This window comes from Poecilia reticulata, chromosome 8 (assembly GCF_904066995.2).
Source record: "Poecilia reticulata chromosome 8, P_reticulata-male-v2, whole genome shotgun sequence".
Lineage (NCBI taxonomy): Eukaryota > Metazoa > Chordata > Actinopteri > Cyprinodontiformes > Poeciliidae > Poecilia > Poecilia reticulata.
The window spans coordinates 23581477-23603123 of record NC_088837.1 but is presented as its reverse complement, the minus strand read 5'-3'; the positions used below and the strand labels follow the sequence as shown (position 1 = coordinate 23603123).

At 38.4% G+C, this 21647-nt stretch overlaps 1 protein-coding gene and 1 long non-coding RNA gene across 6 annotated transcripts in view; one reads left to right on the top strand and one right to left on the bottom strand.

The window, feature by feature from the left end:
- The window catches only part of lrrc4ba (leucine rich repeat containing 4Ba), a 54121-nt gene extending 34206 nt beyond the window's left edge, over positions 1–19915 (bottom strand). The window contains exons 1-2 of one of the 4 annotated variants that reach the window (XM_081610280.1): positions 19678–19915; positions 15830–15875 (exon numbers count right to left, since the gene is read on the bottom strand). The gene's annotated coding sequence lies outside the window, so the exon portion shown is untranslated. Of the gene's footprint in view, positions 1–13997; positions 14130–15829; positions 15876–18673; positions 18796–19041; positions 19142–19677 lie in introns of those variants that run through there. The other 3 variants (XM_081610279.1, XM_008416403.3, XM_008416399.3) reach the window with 3 other exon arrangements.
- Positions 187–14818, top strand: LOC108166505 (uncharacterized). 2 transcript variants are annotated; one of them, XR_001776870.2, is made up of 3 exons: positions 187–294; positions 2764–2881; positions 14197–14818. It is a non-coding gene; the product is annotated as an uncharacterized LOC108166505 (long non-coding RNA). The 2 variants fall into 2 exon arrangements; XR_014088748.1 differs by lacking the exon at positions 14197–14818 and adding an exon at positions 3900–5564.
- Positions 19916–21647: the final 1732 nt, after the last annotated feature.

Below are 21647 nucleotides of genomic sequence, written 5' to 3'. Positions count from 1 at the left end.
CAGACGTCCAGAATTAGCCTTCCTGCTCGATGCTAATCCTCCTTCACTGCTCCTCAGTGTGGGCTTTTCCCGGTAGATTTTCAGCCGGACCAATCAGCGAACAGAGTGAACGATGACGTCGATTTTCTGCGCTGTTTTAGAAAAGTGGTCTGCCTGCAGTTTTAGCAATATCAAGTCAACAAAGCCATTCAGTCCGTGTTGGTCGCACTTCCAAATGTCTATTTAGCTTCAATAGCGATCTAGTTCGGCTCCACAACGGCGAAGATTGGTTGTTTGCAGCGCAGGAAACTTCCGGTAAGCTTCATACGAACTGGCGCATTACAAACGTAATAGTTGTCATGACAACCAAACGTTTGCGACTGAATAAAAAGTGAAACTTCCAACACAGTCCAGTCCAGACCCGCTGTACGAAGCAAAGCGAAGAACAAAGGGGTAGTTTTTACCAGGCTAGCTCGAAATGTTGTTTTAACATTTTATTTAAAGCCTTCTGCATGACAACTACTAAAATAATTATTCAACAATTAAAATAATTTAATAATAAATTATTCGCTAACTAGAATAGAGCAGTAACTAACCCAAAACTGTACAATATATATATATATATATATATATATATATATATATATATATATATATATATATATATATATATATATATATATATATAGTTGTTTTACCCACAACTCCGCAGGTGGTTTAGTTTTAGCTTCACCCAGTTCAAATTCACTAAAAATAATGCTATGTTACTGCATTTTAGGTAATAAAATATTTACTTTCTTATTTAAACAAGAAGCTGATTTTTGTATTTATTTGTATTGGTTCATTTTAAATAATATTTTATAAAATAAGCTTTGGTGGTTTAATTAAAAATCAGTTAAAATTGTGGCAATTATTTATCAGATGAACCAAATAATTGGTTATTAAAATCATAAATAGTTGCAGCCCTACTTTCAACGTTTTAATTAAAACAGTCTGCATAAAAACCAACAGGGAAGTTGAACCTGAACGCCTCACTACTGCTATAAAAATGTCAACACTGTGCATACTCAGTGAAACATGCCTTCAAAGTACTGTACCGGACTCCTGTCTTCCTTCAGAACCGCCTTAAATATTCATGGCACATTTTCAACCAGGTGCTGGAGCTATTCCTCAGAGGTTTGGCTCCGTATTTACATAATAGTATCCCACAGTTGCTGCAAAAGTTTCAGCTGCACATCCAGGATGCAAATCTCCTGTTGGAGTCACATGCCGACGGTTCTCCGTTGGATTGCGATCTGCTGACTGCGGAGGCCAGTGGAGCGCAGTACGAACTCATTTTCACGTACAGCTGCTCAATTTAAAACAACTATTCATTAAATTTGGGGGAAAAAATATTTATTGCACTCGGAAAAGTGCTGTGCAAGGACTTAGCCACCTGTAAGACCTTTGGGACAGTTTAAGGTACGTAGAGAAAAGTAAGAACCATACTTGCTTTACTGATTTGCCAGAGTCTCTTTTTCTAAAACAAAATGCACTAGAGGGATCTGAAAAGTTGCCTAATAAAGTTCCTAAGATGGTGGAAGTACGCATTAGAGATTAATTAAGATTTAAATGTTGCATTATCCTGTTGCTCAGATATTTACATGCTCCACAGGAGCCCACTGTTAACTGCGTATGTGTTTTTAACAGGCCTGGAACGATTAATCACAATAATCGCGATGAATCAAATATTGATATAATTGCCAACTGATTTGGTAATCAATGAATCATTTACTGACTCTAAAAAAGGCTGTGATTGTACTAAAATAACACAATCAGAGCAATAATTAAGCCAACATGTAATTACTAAAAACATGTTTTTCATTTAGATAAAAAAAAAAAAGTCTTTGCCTGTAAATATATTCTATCCGAAGCTCAACCTGTTGGATAATTTTAGCTGGACTTGGTTCAAATTCTGCTAAAAAATCTCATATTAATCACCTTTTGCTATCCAATTATTAATCGGTTAATAGAAAATAATCAGTCTTGCTTTGTACTGATCTTAATTCAAGCAGAAATCAAACATGTTGATGTTAGAAGAAGTTTTTTAGCAGCAGATTTACACTTTGCTACATACGACCAAGTGTACACTGAAGGAGTGCCATATTATTACATTTTATGTGATAAAATGTTAACGCGGGCTGCACAGTGGCGCAGTTGGTACAGCTGTTACCTTGCAGCAAGAAGGTTCTGGGTTCGATTCCCGGCCCCGGTCTTTCTGCATGGAGTTTACATGTTCTCCCTGTGCATGGTGGGTTTTCTCCGGGTACTCCGGTTTCCTCCCACAGTCCAAAAACATGACCGTCAGGTTAATTGGCCTCTCCAAATTGCCCCTAGGTGTGAGTGTGTGTGTGCATGGTTGTGTGTCCTGTGTGTCTTTGTGTTGCCCTGCGACAGACTGGCGACCTGTCCACGGTGACCCCGCCTCTCGCCTGGAACGCCAGCTGGAGAGGCAGCAGCACCTCCCGACCCCACTGAGGGACAAGGGTGTAAAGAAGATGGATGGATGGATGGAAAATGTTAATGCATTTGTAGCATTGTGAAGCTTCAGTGGTTAAATACAGAATGTGCCGAATTTTTTTCATCCGTTTAATCGATCAATTGTCAGAATAACTGATGATTAAGCTGCTTCAGTTGGATGCAGAATCATAAAGTCGGCCTTCCATCACCTGAGCAACATTTCCAGGTTTAAAGAACTAATGTCCAACAAGATCTACAGAAACTGAACCATGTGTTTATATTTAGTCACATTGATTACTGCAACCAACCAGATCCAGAACGCTGCCGCTGAAGTTCTGACTAAAACCAGGAAGTAAGAGAACATCAGCCCCGTTCCAAAGTCCCTACACTGAGAGAAGAGACGGTAAGATACTGATGTTAGTTTTACATCACTGAACCACCAAGATATTTGATGTATATTTGCTTGACGAAGGCATTTGTTGCTTTTTTTCATAATTGGTTAGTGTGCAACGTTTTTATCGCATGAAGATTTCTGAACTTGTCTTGTTGCTGAAATGTGCTGCACAAATAAACTCGACTTAAATATTCTCTCCTTCTCGGTTAGGACTGTAGAAAGTTGGTTCCCGGACATCTAGACGCAGAGTTTCTGCTCCGTGCTTGTGTTAGGAAGGGAACTGCACTGCAAAAACACAAAATGTTATTACCAAGGGGTTTTTTCTTGTCTAGTTTCTAGTGGAAATATCTTACTACACTTAAAATAAGATAAAACTAATTTAAAATAAACTTTTCAGCAACATATTGGAGCTTGTTTGAAATCAATAATTCCTTAATATTGATGAAAAAGTTATAGTTCCAATGGCAGATTATTTTACTTATTCAAAGTGAAAATATCTGCCAGTGGAACTATAACTTTTAAAAAATATAACATTTACTTTAAATAAGCTCATATTTCTTGCTGAAAAGGTGGTTGTAAGTTAATTTTGTCTTATTTCAAGGTATTTGAACAGAAACTAGGCCTGAAATACTTGGTGGTAGGATTTTGCGTTTTTACAGTGTATGAAGATAAATTCTCCTCTCTTTTGCTTCTGTGCGTCAAATGAAGGGGAAAACGGCAAAATATCACCAAGGATTTTTGTCTCGTTTATTGTGCAAATATCTCATTACTCTTGACATAAGATAAAACTAACTAAGTAACTTTTCAGGAAGATATAGGAGCCTCTTTAAGCCAGTATTCCCTTAATATTGATGAACCAATATATTGAATATATATCACAATGTCTTGTAGAACCAGTTCTTTTTTATCAATATGAAGGAGTTATTTATTTTAAACAAGCTCCTACATCTCGCTGTAAAGTTACTTGTAAGTTAATTTAGTCTGCAGTAGAAACTAAACTTCTTGGTAAGACTTTGTGGTTTTGCAGTGTGAACAGGTGTTCCTAATACAGCGGCCGCTGGGAAGCAAACGGTGAAGGTGTGCGAGGAATCGACCTCATTGTACAGCCAGATCTGAGATTTATCACAGTGACGGCATGCGGCTTTGCTAACTGCCTCCTCCGTGGCTCCCTCCGGCTCCCCTGGCGCCGCTGCTGGCACGTCTGCGCGGCCTCCTCTGGAGCCAGCATCTCGCCGTGACATCAGCGCCGCCCCCGCCGCTGCCCCCGAAAATACAACAACCTCCGAGCAGATACAAAAAGGACATTTGATTACGTGTCATCTTGTGCGACAGCGCGCCCACGCTTCTCTCCAGGCATCTCATTGTGATCTCTTAGAGTGCCGTGGAAACCAAACCTGGCTCTGTCGGGCTGAATCACACGCAGCACGGAGATGAAATGAAATTAAAAAACAACGGCATCAGGGGGGGAGTAAAAAAAACCTGCTAAGCATCACACTTTGGTCACTGGGGTTATATGTTATCCATGTTTATCTCTCATTCGTGCCATCTACATCATCAATATTTATACTGTCATCATCAGTTATGGCAGGCAGTTTGAACAAAAAATCTGTTTCGCCCAGCTATCTGTAATTACATTCCAGATTATCTAAAAATGTATTTTGACTATCCGGGTCGGTAATTGAAGATATCTGCATTCACATTCTGACTGGTAAGAACAATAATTTAAGATTTCGTCAATTACATTTTGGCAAATTTATTTCACTGCATCTCAAATGACGTCAAAAAATTCGTATTTTAAAAGGTCACACATCCGCAATTTCAATTTAACAGATCACAAATGTAATTAAACTAATCAAAATGTCATATTTTGATAGATGAAATAGGAGTTGCACATACGCTCTTTTGTGCTGCTTATGTATGGCAGGCCCTTTTAACATAAAATTGGTTTCATCTGACTACGGATTATCAGATGTCTAAAAAAGCATTTTGACTGAACACAGCTACATTTTGACTTTCCAAAATGGGAATTTAAGATTCCTGCTTTCACATTCTGACTAGCAAGAATAATAATTTAAGATATCTTCAATTACATTTTGACAGATTAAAATATCTCAAATTTGTCATTTTAAGGGTCACACATCCGCAATTGCAATTTTAGATATCACAAACATAATTATGACTAATTGAAAGTACATTTTTTGATGCCTGAATTAAGAATTTCCTTTTTAACATAAAGAAAGGAAAGTTTTGTTTTGTTTCTGGTCTATTGAGATGTTTGCACTGAAAACTGAAAGGGATTTAGTCAAGATATCTCAAATTAATCTGTAATAATACTGTTTATTCCCCATTCCCAAGATGAAATGGAGCATTTTCCAAAACCTTTTCCTATTTTTTTTATCTTTATTGTTTTATTAAGATTTCAATATGCTACATAAATCTGTGATGTTTTGACTAGACCGAATGTTAATTCAAGATATCTGAAATAGAAAAGCTGTCATTACAGATATCTAAAAATTTAAAAAATGAATTTTAATTAGTCAAAATTACAACTGATTTAGTTTCGTCTAGTTGTTCAAGAAATCCACAATTTGAATTGAACTAGTCGACTTTATCTAAAAATACACTTGAGATATCTTGAAATAATTTGTCATTCAAGTTATCTTTAATTAGGATACAGACTAGCCAGAAGAAAAAAAAATCTTAAATTTACTTTATAACTGGTCATAATATAATTCCTGGTATCTGAAATATATGTTTCAAATAGTCAAAAACGTATTGTAGATATCTGAAGCCTCCATATAAATTAACGGTAAATCTGTTGTCATTTATACTAGTCAGAATGTAAATAGAGATAAGTCAAACAGAAATTTTGTCTTGTGAAAATATAGTTACAGTTATCCTAATTTACTAATTTGTCAAGTTTTAAACCAGTTTCAGATGTCTGGAATGGAAGTGAGTCATATTTTATGCACAAACGGCCTGCCGTATAGCAGTATCAGTATGACTCTACCGTTGCGCCTGCAGCTAGCGGAGCCAGTCAGCGAGGCAGACCGAACCGAGGAAAGGCCCCAGCCCGACTCTGCAATGCTGTAGTGAGCTCTTATGCCATCACTGACCCGAAACAAACTCCCTGAAGACTCCGAGCCGTAACGCAGCCGAGCCAGCAGTAGCTGCGGCGCAGGGTGGTCAGGCCGGATCGCCTTCATTATCCAATCACATTTGCTAACACACACAGAGAGGAGAAGAGCTCTTCCTCTGACTCGACTCGGCATCCGACAGCCAAGCTCAGCCGCTGCATGCGCGACTTATTTAAAGAGGATATATAAATCAACACTCACATTTTTTTTGACGTTTTTGTACTTCTATTTGGGATTCTGCTGCTGCTGCTGCTAAAACCAACAAAAGCACTTAAAAAAAACAGCCAGTCAGATTTTTTTTTTTGGCCAATAAATTAATGTGTTTTAGTGTCTGGAAAACAATCAGCTTGAATGTAACGTCACAAATCAGGAGGCACTGCCGTTACCTAGCAACCCCGGAGAAGACCAGCCCGTTACCTAGCAACCCAAGCAGAATTCCAGCACATATGGTAACAATAGTAACAGTAACAGTATAATATAAGAGGGCACCTTTAAAAAAACCCAAACCCAAAGTCCTCTTACAAAACCCAACTAAAAAAAAAAACAAAAGCTGTTCAGCTGGTTCACTGCTGTATGCGCTGTACAATGGCTGCTGGAAAAGACAACTGTATTATTGTTGGTACCCCTGTCATAGTAATAACTTTTCCTGGATACTAAATTGTAAATTATAATATTGTTGTTTTGAGACAATTTTCAAGTGATCACGTAGGTTTGCTCTCTGAAAGACCAATAAACTTTAATTATGCAGAAAACACCTCACTCTTGAACTGGAAAATATTTCAAATGTCCAATAAATAAAACAGAAATGAAAACCTCACACAACCAAATCCATAAATAAAATGGTTTATGAAAAGTAAACAAAATTACCTTTCAAAAAACATTAATAATCACAATGAAAGCTATCAAGCTCATTTTGATTAATTAAATGCGATTATTTAATCAATTAGTTATTGACCTACCATTCAGAAACCACTCGCTGCATTCTTACTGGTTGTGCAGGAGACTCCAGTTCTACTTTTCAAAGTTCTGCGGTTATATAATTGCATATCTGTCAGCAGCCATTTTCACACATGAGTGTAAATGTTGAGTTGGGGGGCGTGGCCAGCGGCAGATTATTCTGATTTAAAGTGACAAGAGGCCCCAACACAGCTCTTTCTGAACTGACCAGACTAAAATTTCATCATCTCAGAATGATTTGTGCAAAAAAACATAATGAACATGTTTTGTATAGAGCTATTCAAGGAAGCATAGTAGGTCACCTTTAAAAAAAATCTCGCACCAAGTTTGAAATCTCCCCCAGGACGTTTACAAACTCACGAGGAAGGAAGAGCATCCTCAGTTCATTTTTCAGCTTCATTTTTCCCTCTCCACGTTTGGTCATGATGAGAACATATTCCTCAGGGGAAATCTCACCATTTCTAATTATGTCAATTCAATGGATTATAGCATTCATTTTTATGCAATTAACCATTCCCATTCCTCCTACTATATTCAGTAATTAATGCCCCGGACAGCCATCATGATCCCCGGAGGGCCAACACCCAGGCCTGGACGGGAGACTCAGGCAAACCAATCATGGGTAATAGTGCCCATCCAGCCATCGCAGGGGAACAGCGGTTCTGCTGCAGCCGGGTCACTGCACATGTGCTCCGCTGGCCCCTGGTTACTGATGATCGAATAGTGGCACATCATGCAAAAGAAACATATAAATCACTGTCCAAGTTTGAGTTCTTGGCAATATGTGCAACATAAACTGAGGTTGTTTTTCCATTATCCACTCATTCACTAAATAGAAAATTATTTATGTGGGGGTGGGAGTTAATTGCAGGGTCTGTAATTAATTAATCGCAGTTTAATAGAAAACTACACCGACAAAATAAGCAATATTTCAAAAACCACTTTTGCTGCTAAATTACTGGTTAAATATGTGAGCTAAACGACAAACATTTATTATTTTTTAACTCCTTTTAGCATAACTGGAACACAACAAGTCTTTTCAGTGACGCATCAGATCCTTTTTTGAAGCAAAAATTAATTCCCGGTAGGTCAAGAGAAGCAGCTTTGTCATCCATCCGTGTTGTTTGCAGATGTTGCTCGTACGTCAGATTTATGGGAGTACCAGAAACATGCAAACACAAAGGTTCTGGCTGGAACTACTGCATGTATAAAATAAGAAAACAACAATTAATCATGGAAGAAGAACGTTACTCTAATTTAGCACAAGGTGCTTCTTCATATTTTCAGGCTTCTCTCAGACCTCTGAGGCCTAAACTAACCAAGCTTGCTAGCATTAAAATGCTAATGTTAGCATCTAGAGCTTTGTGATTCCAACTTCATGATGTTTTTATGTTTATTTTTTACTGCCGGAGTTTGAAATTCATGCTTCCAGGCATAGATGAAACGCAAAACATTGTTTTTGTGGACTTACTGCAAATGATGCAAAATGCTAATTATGGAGAGCCTAAACGATTAATCGAATTGTAATGAATGGATTATTGAAATAATCGTCAACTAATTTAGTAATCGATTAATCATTGACAGGTGTATACAGACTCACCACAGAAACTGATTTGCTGAAAGAACAACATATTTAAAGCTGCAATAAACCAAAATGTGCAAAAAACACAATAAAACAACAAGGCATAAGTTTATTTTTCCAAAAAGAGCCAATTTTTAATCTGATTAATTGATTAATCATCAGAATAAAAACCCTAAGGCCAAAGACCATGACATAAATCAAGTCACTATTTACAAACAACCTTTATATTTAGGCACGTTATCTTTGATTTTAAAATGTGTTTGATGGTTAATCAGACAAATTGAAACATTGATTAAATGATTAATCGCCAGAATAATCCATAGAATAATCGGTTACCCAGATGTTACAAATCTAAGAAGCTTTCTTTAGGATGAGACATTTAATAACTAAAAATAGAGTTCATAACTTTTCTGTGTGGAAGTTGAAGCAGCTTGTGAAGATAAATACTGTGCAGCATAAAAAAGAATGATGGGGGAAATTTTATCAGTGTAGCAGGTTCTTAGCCAAAGGGGCTAAATCACACGTTTGTTTATGCAACACATTACTGGATTTACTTTGCTTGGCATAGTGAAGCATTCCACCACCACCGTGTGCAGGAAACAGGATGTGGTGAATCGTTTGCAGCAGAAAATCAGCCTCGTTTGGGGGGACAGTCTGCAGTTGTTCCTACAGTTTCCAGTCTCTTTTGGCTGATCAGTGACTCTCCCCTCACCCTTCAGCCTGTGCGCATCAGCAAGTTGTGCCTCCATCAATCACTGACACCCTCGCTCTATGAAGAGATCAGCAACCAGCTTGGCCTGATTAGAGCGGTTCAAGTGTCATCTATTATCTTGGTCCTTCTCAGGAGTGGAAGAAGTCACTGTATGTGCCGAAGCCACAAGCAAGCTCACACAAATTTAGGCTAACGGCTGTTTTCAAAAAGTTTTTTAAATGGGCTGAGATGATTAATCAGATTAATCGTGATTAATTGATTATTGGGATAATCGTCAACTAAGTTAGTAATTAATTAATCGTTAACTGACGTATACAGACTCAAACAAGGCCAGGTGCTCGAAGAACAACAGACTCAGAGTAGTAATTAAGTCAAAACTGTACAAAAAATATATAACTTTCATTACAGATTAAAAAAAACTTTGTCTACAAATATGTTCAACCCAGTGGCAATTTTAGTTTTACCTGCTTCAAATTCTATAAAAAATACAATAACACCTGTTAAGCACCTTTTGCTATTGAATTATTGATGAGTTAACCCAATAAATAGTCAACAAATGATCCACACACTGTGCTGATGTTAAGTCAAGCAGAAAGGGCTGAGCTTTTCACTAAGAACGCAGATCCGTTCTTTCCAACAAATGATCAACCGTTCAATACAGGAAAGCTCCGTTGTTGCATTTTACGAAATAAAATGTTGATTTTATTTTAAAAAGGAGTTTAATTATTTGTTAGTTTGAATTTTAAAAACATATTTGTAGTGTTTTACAAATAAACAAGTGACAAATTTGTAGAATGTGTCATTTTCTAATCCGATTAATCGTCAGAATAATTGATTAATCGTCATAACAATCAACCAATTAGTAACTTTAATTGCAACCGTTAAAGCAGCAACAGATGCATCCTCTTGAATCCTTTGTCCTTTTACAGTAAGAGGACACAAAGAGTCGAGCTGCTCTTTCACCAGATTGGAAAAAGCGAGTTTTAATTTGAGAGATTCACCATCTCAGTTGACCCCACTGACCCTTTTCACTCCGTTTGTTTGTTTTGGGAGGATTTGCGCCGATCTCCGCCAGAAATAATCCCTATTAGCTCGAAACTCCTGCGGCGTCGGAGGCGCGTTATCTCAAAATCACACCCTTCCTCTGCAGAACAGGTGTGCAGGTGTAATTTAGCATGTCCCTGTTAACCTGCCTGCTTGTTTTCATCGAGCTCATTGGTCAAGCGATGCGCCACAGAAATGAAAGAGCAGCCTGGCCTGAACCCTCAAATGACTGAAATGGCTCAGCTGGCGTTTAATTTGTGAGGATTCAGCACAACATGTAGGACCATGTGTGATAAAGGTGACCTATTATGCTTCCTTTAACAAGTTAGCATAGGTCTACAGGTGACAAAAAACACGTTTGTAACATATTTTGCAGAAAATCATTCTTAGGTATTCAGATTTCAGTCTACTCAGTTCAGAATGAGCTGCTTTAGGGCCTCTTGTCACTTTAAATCCAAAAAAAGCTGCTACTGGTCTCAGTAGCAATGGCTGCTGGAAAAGACAAGTGTTTTGTTAAGTCAACAACAAAACACTTGTCTTTTCCAGCAGCCATTGTAAAGCGCATATAGAGGTTAAACCAGCTGACCAAACGTGCTGGAGCTCCACTGTGGTTGCTAGGTAACGGGTGGGCTTCACTGGGGCGTTGCTAGGTAACGGGAAGTGCCTGTTGATTTGTGACGTTACATTCTGGAGATTCTGGAAAAGGCTCACTTTCCAGATACCAGAAACATGAACTTACTGCCAATAATCTGTGCAGTGATTTTAAAGGCAGCAGAAACCAAAAGGAAGTACAGAAACAGCCGACAGATTTAATTCTCAGGTTTTCTTTGTTTCTCTGTGGCTCGTTACCCAAAGATTACAGACAGAGTTGCTTGAGGAGGTTTTCTGTAAGGTTTGGAAACCTTACATTTTAAAACCTTCGTATGCCTCCATACTGGTCGCCTCGATGTAAGTAATGAGAGGATTCTCTCTGGCAGAAAGACCAAATTCTCGACAATCTGCCCCTAAATATTATAAAATATAAATATATAGAAGTTGAAAATCAACAAATCCTGGAGACATTTCAGCCTCGCTCTTCAGTGCAAACATGTCTTGATATGTGGAAAGCGCGTCCCCGCTCCCTCCACTGGAGGACCTTGCCTTTAAATATGATATTATGTGACAAGCTTCCCATGAAACTGTGGCCTTGCAGTGACTGGTGTTGCTGCTGCTGCACGCTTCATAATCGTCAGATGACAGAGACTCCCTTCGTCACAGCAGATAACATGCACAGTTTTACGCTCAACATAAAAAATTACCATCGCCTTAAAGTTTAGGACCTAGTGGAGCCGTAAAGCGCAGGCCCATAAACGGTATACATCATGGTCATTCTCTTGATGGTGGAGCTGGAAAAGAGTTTAACTTTACAGGCACCATAAAGAGCAGTGTGTGAATATGGTTTGCAAAATTTAAGCTCAAAATTGTTTATTATTGGCATTTTATCAAAAACGTTTTTTAGTGTTTTAGTCTGAGTGCATAAGACTGAACTTTGTGTGTTTTTGTATTCACCCCCTCTCACTCCTTCAGAGAGCACCTCGTCATTAAATACTGTCCACAGGTGTGTACTCTCATTAAGGCTGAAACGACTAATCGCGATTAATCAATAGTGAAATAATCATCAACTAATTTACGATTAATCGTTGGGATAGACAGACTCAGAACAAAATCCAGATTGCTGAAAGTACAACATACTCAGAGTGTTAATTAAGTCAAAACTGCCGTAAAATTAGGATATTTAGCATTTATGGTTAAAAAAAAAGAAACACAAAAAAATCCTTTGCCTGTAAATATATTCTACCAAAAACTAAACAAGTGAAATTTCACCCAGTCAAAGAAAGCACCTTTTCCCATCCAATTATTAATCGATTAATCTAAAACTGATCACCAAATTATCAAACACTCACTAACTCTAGGTGTTTACTCTCTTATTTAAAAAGATTTTTTTTTTGGTTCATTTGTATCTCTTAAAGCAAATACACAAAAAGATCATTTTTTATTGTATAAAAAGCCTTAAACAAAGAAATCTGTAGAATGTGGCCATTTTTTATCCAATTAATCGTTTTTAATTAATCAATAACTAAAATAATCATTTGTTGCAGCCCTAAATCTGAGCTAAGGATAAATTCAACCGTTCTGTCCAAACCTGACGGGTTCGTTAGAAAACGTTCCAGAACAAACGGCTTCGTGCGACACGTCAGAAAGGGAAGTTTAACGCAGGATTAAATATCTCAAGCTTTGAACATTTCAAAGAAATCCAATCAATCCACCATCTGGACATGGAAAGAGGCAGAACTTCAAAAGCACAAAGTTACAAAATTCCTGGCAAATGTTTCTGAATTAGCAGCACAAACTCTTTATTATTTTTGAAGAAAATCACAAAAAAATCATGAAATCGTGGCGTGACTGATCAATATTCAATAATATTTAATTTTAGGAAGAATTCATCGAATTGAAGAAATAGGAATTAGGAAACACTGCCACCTGGAGGTGGGCGTTAGCATCAATTACGCCTGATGTTTTTCACCATTTTTGAGGAAAATTTCCAATAAGCACCCAAAAAATTCAGGGATCTGTTAATCTAGAATATTTTTCAGCAAGAATCACAAAAAACTGCATGTACTTTTATGAAAATATCTTCAGCATAATTTAATTTTAAGAAGTAAGAAACACTGCCACCTGCAGGTGGGAGTTAGCATTACCAAAAACTAATGTTTTTGACCATTTTTGCAGAACATTTGTGGTAAACTTGCAAAAAAATACAAGGATCTGTTCATTTAGCGCAAATGTCTACAATCATGGAATTGCGAAACCCTTGAGGGACTTATCTACGTGAAAAGATGTTTATTATAATATTTAACTTTAAAAATAACTCAGCGAATTGAAGGTACGTGAAGAAGGAAACACTACCACCTGCAGTTGGGAGTTAGCATCAGTTAAACTCAAATTTGCAATAAACTTGCACAAAAAAGAGGAATCTGTTCATTTAGCGTCAATTTCTTCAACCCTGGTATCATGAAAAACTAGAGACAGATTCATGTAACATGGCAGCATACAGAAAAAAACTGCTTTGCTTTTTAAGCACACAACTGTTATCCTGAAGGCTCTAGAGGGCCACATAAGAAGTTATGGCGGGCCAAAATTGGCCCCCGGGCCTTGAGTTTGACACAGAGCTTCTTATTTAACGCACCCTGCGCGCAAAAACCCGCAAGCTGCCTGCGCGTTTCTCGCCACCGCCAAATCAGGGGTCATCGGCCAGGATCCGCTCGAGTGAAGGCAGAGTGAAGCAACAGCCTGACCCGATCGGGTTAAATAAGTAGATTTCAGTGGGAACCGCTTGCGCAACAGTGGATGCTGCCCATCTTATGATCCAAGGTTAACGCCAACTGCTTCAAAAACAACCAAACAGCGAGGAAAAGTTTGGATTACGGAGAGGAAATATGAATATATCCCGACATGTGGATGTGAGAGTCCGCACAGCGCGGGACTCACCGCATGGATATCAGATTACCGCTGCGCTCCGAGCATCAAACGCCACTTAACTGTCGGGACACAGGCGCGCACACGCAAAAATAAAAAATCTAATAATAACCAAAAAAGCCATAATTATTATCATTATCACAGACACGAGCTTGAGAGAAAGTCAAACAGACTTACCATTTTTGAAAAATCTCGTAATGCCTTCATAGAGTCCTAAAAACGCAACGTCGCTCCAAGCTTTCCTCAAATAACCGCGTATTCCACTGCAGAGCTGCCGCCGACGCTGACTCTCTCTCTCTCTCTCTCTCTCTCTCTCTCTCTCTCTCTCTCTCTCTCTCTCTCTCTCTCTCTGCCTCTCTATCTCTCTCTCTCTCAGATTGATTCAGCGTTTCCAAGTGCTGCGCTGCTGCCGCCGCTGGTATGATGGGAATTGTCTCAGAAATCTTCAGGTGGATGCAACCACGGACTCTTCCTGCAGCTGCTGCTGCAGTCTCATCATTATTTTAAATATAAAACAGTCAAAACATATGCAGACAGCATGCATTTCATGCGATGTAGTCGGATAGTTGCCACAAATCCAGGGCAACCTCTCCTGTAAGGAGCATTTGCTGCTTGGCAACACAGCTCCACCTGTGCAGAGCGCCGCTGCCACTGCAGACACAATCACATTTATCCTCCCTGCAGGTGCATGTCAATAAATCACAGAATATTATCGGAAAGTTCATTTAATTACAAAATAAATATTCCAAGCATTGTTTCTGTTTATGTTGATCGTTCAACGCAAATTAAAAAATAAAGATTATGTTTGTGAAAATGTTCTGGTATGGTCATGCGAGAATGTTTTAATCATGGAAGATGTTTGACTTATAAAAAAAACTAAAAATAATCCAGAAGTGTTCTGGCAAAGTCTTAAGAAATTTCTGAGCTTTGAATGTTGAGAATGTGCGAGAAAAAAAACTCAGACATGTTGAGATTCATTTCAAGAATTTTCTAGAAAAGCAAGTAAATTTCTGAGCTCCAACATTTGCAAGAAGAAAATTGAGATTTATCTCAGAATTTTTCTAGAAAAAATTTTTTATTTCTGAGTTTCAAGAAAATAAAAAAAATTTAAACTTTTTTTCAAAAAATTTCTGTGCTGAATCTCCACATCTGTCAGGATTTTTTTCTAGCAAATTTTAAACTTTTCACACTAAGAAATGTTCAAGTTATTTTCTTTTAAATTTCTCATATTGATCTCATAATTACTGAATTTTTGGCAAAATATTAATTTTTATGTATTTTATGTACCATTACTATTCTTTTTATAATTGATTGTTCTTAATTTGGACTACAGGTCTGTAATAAAATCTACCTATTATGTCTTGTTGGAACTAAACATTTAGTGGAAGGAAAAACTGTCTTCCAAAAGGAGACTGTTCCCCTCAGTTTGTTTCCTTGTTAAATAAAGATTAAGTAAACAAAACATGAGGATGGGGAGCAAAGTTCACTCAAAGGTTTGGTGGAGGCAAACTCAGTTTAATCAGTTCCTTTGTTGTTAAACTGAAAGTCGTCCCTTCAAAATAAAAGCCTAAAACCAGAAGTTAACAATGACTAAAACTAAAAGAAGGTAAAAAAAGGGATAAAGTATCAATCAATACCAATATATATGGCGATAGACACGTGATCAATAACAATAGATAGAATATTATAATAAGCAAAGTTGGTGACATCAACTAACGCTCTCAGATTTTGGTTACCAAGCAACTCATTCTTTGGTTACCTAGCAACAACCTGCTGAGTGACCTGTGCAGCAGCAGTGTAAAGTTTCCCCACAGTGCCTCATAACTGCTAAAAACTAAAAACAACAGCATGAAGTCAAACTGGATAAAAAAGGAAAAGTCACGCCACCAGTTTGGCAGTATTTCAGACAATTACAACAAAAAAACTAATCAACAATTATCGATATCGACTGATAGGAAATGCCGATATTAATTTATGGATATTTATAGATAATATCAGAGGCGTCTTACCTGGGCTGAGCAGGAAACGGACTCGGTTCTTCTTTGGTCCAAGAGCCTGGAGGAAGAGCGAGAGACAGTCAGTGATGTTTGGATCCATGTGATCTTCTGGTGTTGGTTCTTCATTGGCTGGCGAACTGGTCTGGATCTGATCCGCTTAACGTGAATCTATGGAGTGCAGTCAGCAGGAAGACAGGAGACCAGCTGAAGGCCGCCATTAAAGCAACCAGGAATCACATTGATGCAGTTATTAAAGCACAATTAGCCCCAAGAAAGTGGAGTGGAATCAACTAACTCACTCACATTTTGGTTACCTAGCAACTCACTCATTCTTTGGTTACCTAGCAACAAGCTGTTGAGTAAGTGGCGCAGCAGCAGTTTAAAGTTTCCCCACAGTGCCTCATAACGGCTTAAAAATAAAAAACTGTGGATTTGAATATGAATATTATTGTTTAGCATAAAAACAAAATCATCTTTATGGTCTTTTGTTTGCCAAATGAGATTAAAACATGTTCAAGTTATAAAGTGTTGGCACATTTGGCAAAAATGTAGTTATCATTAAATAAGCAAATTTGTTCTCATTATTGATGAAAACAATGAAATTGTTCTTGAATAATCTGTTGGGTTTAGTGAAATATGAATAATGAATTGGTTGCCTTTACCAATTTATGATTTGTTAAAATGTTACTAGATTAACTGAATCTGTCCAGGGACTGGAAACTACACTGCAAAAACACAAAATCTTACCAAGTATTGTTGTCTAGTTTTCAGAGCTAATTACTTAATACACTTGAAATAAGGCTAGACTAACTTAAAAGTAACTTTTACAAGATATATGAGCTTGAAGTCAATAATTTATTAACATTGATTTAAAAAAGCACTAGTTCAATGGAAGATTATTTCACTTATGGGAAAAATATTGTGGTATAAGTGAAATAATCTGCTAATGGAACTAGTGCTTTTTTATCAATGTTAATAAATTATTGACCCAGGCATTAAGTGTAACAATTCTTTGCAATAACCTCCTTTATTGAACATTAAACAGAGATAAATTTCCTAGAAAAAACCATTTTAGGGATTATTTTCATTAAAATGAACAAAAACATTTAAAAAAAGCATTTCTATCTGCAAAAAATCTATATGTGAGCTTCAATTGTGAATAAAATGAAACTTTGAGACGCGCTGTGTACCCGGACTCTGTGCTTTTCCCCTCCTGAAGGAGATGTGCGGCTGATCCACAGTGAAAGCAGTTTATCAAAGACTCCCCAGGGACGGATAACAGAGGAAAACGTAAAGGTCGACTTAAAGGGAAAAGGTCAGCTTGGGACTGATCCGTCAGTCACTTCAGCAGGGAATTAAAAGGGAGGCGGCTGATTGTTTGAAACTGATCACTGCAGACCATAAACGCCTCACAACAGCTATTAATTAGCAAGTTGCTCAGTTTTACCTGCTTTAACTCATCAACTCTGAGCACAAAATGGTCACTTTTTGACTAACATTCAGTTCTTCTGTTGACGTTTCACGTCATCGAACAAACTGATATCTAACAAAGATAAACGAGGAAATGCAGCAAGCTGTTTTCCTCGGAAACCCGGCTGTATGCGAGAACCGTCTCTGATTACTGGCAGCAACAACAAACATAAATTATTTGTAATAACTGGGAAGGTTCTCCATGTTTTCTCCACGTGTGAATAACGATTCACACTGTAGACATTTATCGAGCTCCCTTTCCAAACTGACAGGTGTTAGATTTGTTGTTGAATTTCTTTAAATTAGAGTGTAGTGTTATGCTTTTCTTTTTACATCTTTTAGCATACTTCTTGTCTTGAGGCATTAGCGCTAATAAGAAGCTTGCTTTCTTAAAGAGGTAAGGACAGGTCTACGGGCAAAATAAAAAAATAATAATAATTTCTGGTTAATTAAATTTTAGCCTGATCAGTTTAAAATGAGTTGTTTTAGGGGCTCTTGTCACTTTAAATTCAAATACACTCAATGTTTACACTCACACTTAAAAATGGAAGCAAACAGATGCGCAATTATACAATCGTACATCTCGGAAAAGCAGAAGTGGAGCCTCCTGCACAACCAACAAGAAATCAGAAAGTGGTTTCTGGGTGGCAAGTCAACAACAAAACTTCGTTGTCTTTTCCAGCAGCCATTGTACAGCATATATAGCATTAAAACAAGCTGGAGAACCAGCACGTTGTTAGGAAACAGGTGGAACTATGCTTGGGTTGCTAGGTAACATTGCAGCGCCTGAATGTGATTAATCAGGAAGTTTTTGAAAGACTCATTTTCCAGACACCATAAAACAGCTGGGTGGTTATTATTAATCGCTTGGGCTCCTTTTAGAAGAAACTGAGACTCAAATGGATGGACAAAAATAGGTCCTCTTTAGAATACTTTAAAAAAAATAAAAGATTACTCCCTTACTAGATGAAAGTTTCTTAAAAACCTCTCTCTACTAATGAATCAGTCTGATGACTTAAAACACTTGTGTGACCGTGCCAGGTGACGGATCATGTTGACTTCCGCGGTCAGTGGTCGTAATGTAATGCCTGATTGGTGCACGTAGCGAGTCTGGATGCAACAGGGTGGCCGACCTGTTTCTGCTCCAGCAGACATGGAGAGGATCAGCATCCGCAGCCTGTCCCGCTGCTGCTGCTTCCTCCCAGCAGCAGCGGCTCTTGCTCTGAGCTCTTGCATTGCGTCGCTCCTTCCTCCTCCTCCTCCTCCTCCTCCCTCCCCGCCTCCCTCGCTCTATTAAATTTCCAGTCACACAACAGTGCAGTGGATATCCCTCCCTTTCGCTAACTCTCACACACTCTCGCCCCTTCCCCTCCCAGTCCTACATACCTCAGTAGTTTGTGGAGGTGTTCTCGTCCTCCTGTATCTCTCCGTATCTTGTTATTGATTGCTCTCTCCCTTCGTTTGGCTTTGAACCTCTCAATTCCCCCCTTCCTCCTCGGCTTGTTATTTAAAAAGAGCTTCCTCACATTTTCTCCTCTTCCTCCCCATCCCGCCCCTGTTAGTCTGTCTGTGCTGCAGTGTCTACTCGGGCTGTGTGGTGTGGAGCGTAGCCTCCCTTTTTACTCCCTGGCCGTGGCGTGTTTGTGCAGCGCCAGCTCCGTCAGCCTTAACTGGCTGATTGACTGGACACCGCAGACCGATAATGAATAAAGATGGGAGGATTAATGCGTCTCATATGAAGACAAAATGCAGACCTTTGAAAGCCGCTGCTGCTACCTCCTCCTGTGTCCGGTTTGCTGGTTCAGTCGACCTCTCTAGACTTCCACACCAGTTGCTGTACTGGGCGCAATAAGTACCATTGACCCTTTGCAACTGCGTCACTAAATAATTGGAGGAGCCAAGATGGACGTCGGAAGTGAGGGGTCGGGAGTGTTGATCAGAGCGACCGAAATTGTTTCCCAAAGTTGATTTTGCCACTTTATTCATGGCTTCTACATTGTTCGAGTCGAGCTAATTTGTCTGTTAACGTCGCACACCTGGTTGGATCTCACAGAGGTCGGCATTTACAAAAGTTTGAAACGGCTAGCTTAGAAACAGACCCATAACTCCTCCCTCCCGATGTGTTGATCAAACAGCAACACATCATCGAGTTTGCCTGAATTTACACCACATGATTTATATCATTAAGTTATAAACACCAGCTCCTCTTACACCGGAGAAGCCTTAAAAACGTACAAAAGACGAGATGCTAACCAGTTTTACCATACACGCTAGGCTACATTGTCTCCATGGTTACCGGCGTTTAGCCGTACCTTCTTCATAATGCGATATTGGATATCCTACTTCTAATGGTACTTACTTATAATGTATATGAACGTTAACCTACTTACCTTGTAAAAAGTGTTCCCTGATTATTCACGATTACACCGAGGGCTGACAGTCATTATGATTGACAGCAGTTATCCATCGCTGCGTATCTTTCATTAAAAGTTATAAAATAGTCTGGTTTCTATCCCTCTGTTTGTGCAGCTGACCGCAGCATCCTGTGACCATTTTTAATGTGAAACCAACTAAATAAATAAACCTATATTAGGCTACCATATGTCAGTTTTTTGACAGGCTTTAGAGGAGCGTCTTATTGTTTTGACGTCAAACATGGCGGAGCGGCAGTTTCTAAGAGCGCGACTTCACGTGCAAAGAGTCAATATTGGGGCGCTACACTAAGGGGCGCCAGAATATGGTGGCATAATCATTTCCAGTTGCATTTTTTGTATGCAGCAGCTGTTTATGCATTGAACCCCGCACCAGAGGCCGCTCCAATACAGGAAGCGGGCTAAAACGCAGGGCATTCTGGGTAAGTACAACCAAAAGAACAGCGGTAGCAGGAGACAAAAAGACAAAGACAAAAGAATCCTAGAGCTACTAAAATTTGACACCACTCCAATGTTGTTTACATTTCGTGAAAAAGGAAGTTGCACTCAGTGTCTCCTTCAGAGGTTTGTGCATCAGAAAAACCCTCCATGCTCCCTAGAGGCATCTGCGGCGGTGCCAGGGATGCTTGTATGACCAAAGCAACAACTGTGGTTTGTTCCCACCACATGTTGGACTTACCCCGGGATTCCTCTAATCCTGTTTGAGGTGGACAGGATCTCAAGGCATATTCATAGATTTCTGGTTTGCCTTGCCTTCTGCAGATTAAGTTGTTCTGCCGTCACTATGATCAGAAACAAGGTGATGTCTGGTCTCCCAGGTCAGCTCTGTGTAGAGCCACTGCTCCGACACATCGAAAGGAGTCAGTGAACGTTGTTTGTGTTTCTTATGCATCAGGTGCCACTTGTAAAATTACACGATCAAAAATAAACAGCAATAATTTGGGTTATTTAGCCTACAACTAAATATTTAGTTTGGGGCAAAATATTTATTTTGAGACTAAATATTCAGTTTGTAAATTAAATATTTAGCTTGCTAACAAATATTTAATTTGGGGTTAAACATTTAGTTTGTAAACTAAATATTTAGCTCAACAGCTAAATATTTTGTTTGGAGCTTAAAATTTTAGTTTGATGCTAAATATTTGACTTGCTAAAATAATTTAGGTTATGGATCTAAATATTTAATTATCAAGCTTTGGAGCAAATTATTCATTGACACTAAATATTCAGTTTGTAAATTAAATATTTAGCTTGCCTAACAAATTAGTTTGGGGTTAAACATTTAATTTGTAAACTAAATATTTAGCTTAAATTTATCATGCAAGTTAAATATTTAGGTTGGATCAAAATATTTACAGTAGTTTGATGCTAAATATTTAGTTTTCTTGACACTTAAATTTATGCTGGAAAAATATTTTTCCCTTATAATTGGCTAAATGTCCCGAATTTTTACTGTTAATTGATTGAAACTTCTCACGTTAAGCATTTTTTTTACCTGCAGATGCTACAAATTACCATTCACTAAAGGAATGATGTGTTATTGTATGTTAGCCAATAAAATGCTTATTTTAAAAAGGACTTGTACGCATTTTCAATATAGTTTAAGATGAGCCTAATTTTTCTTATCCGATTAAATTGATAGAAAAACCGATTATGAAAACAACCGTTAGCTTCAGCCCTACTGCCAACAATAGAGACACTGACAAAGTTATGGGTTCAGACAGGCGGTAATAGTTCGATAGCGGGGTGGAGGCTGATGGATGAGAGAGAAAAAGCGAGGCTAAGCCGGAGCTCCGGAGGGCCGGCCGGTGATTAAGGGATGGGAGGGATGAGCTCCAGCCTCTGAGGGACTACTGTCTCTGTGTGAGTCCATGTGGGGAAAAGAAAAAAGAAAAAAAACGGGGCTGGAAACGGGGAAAGCGACTCAA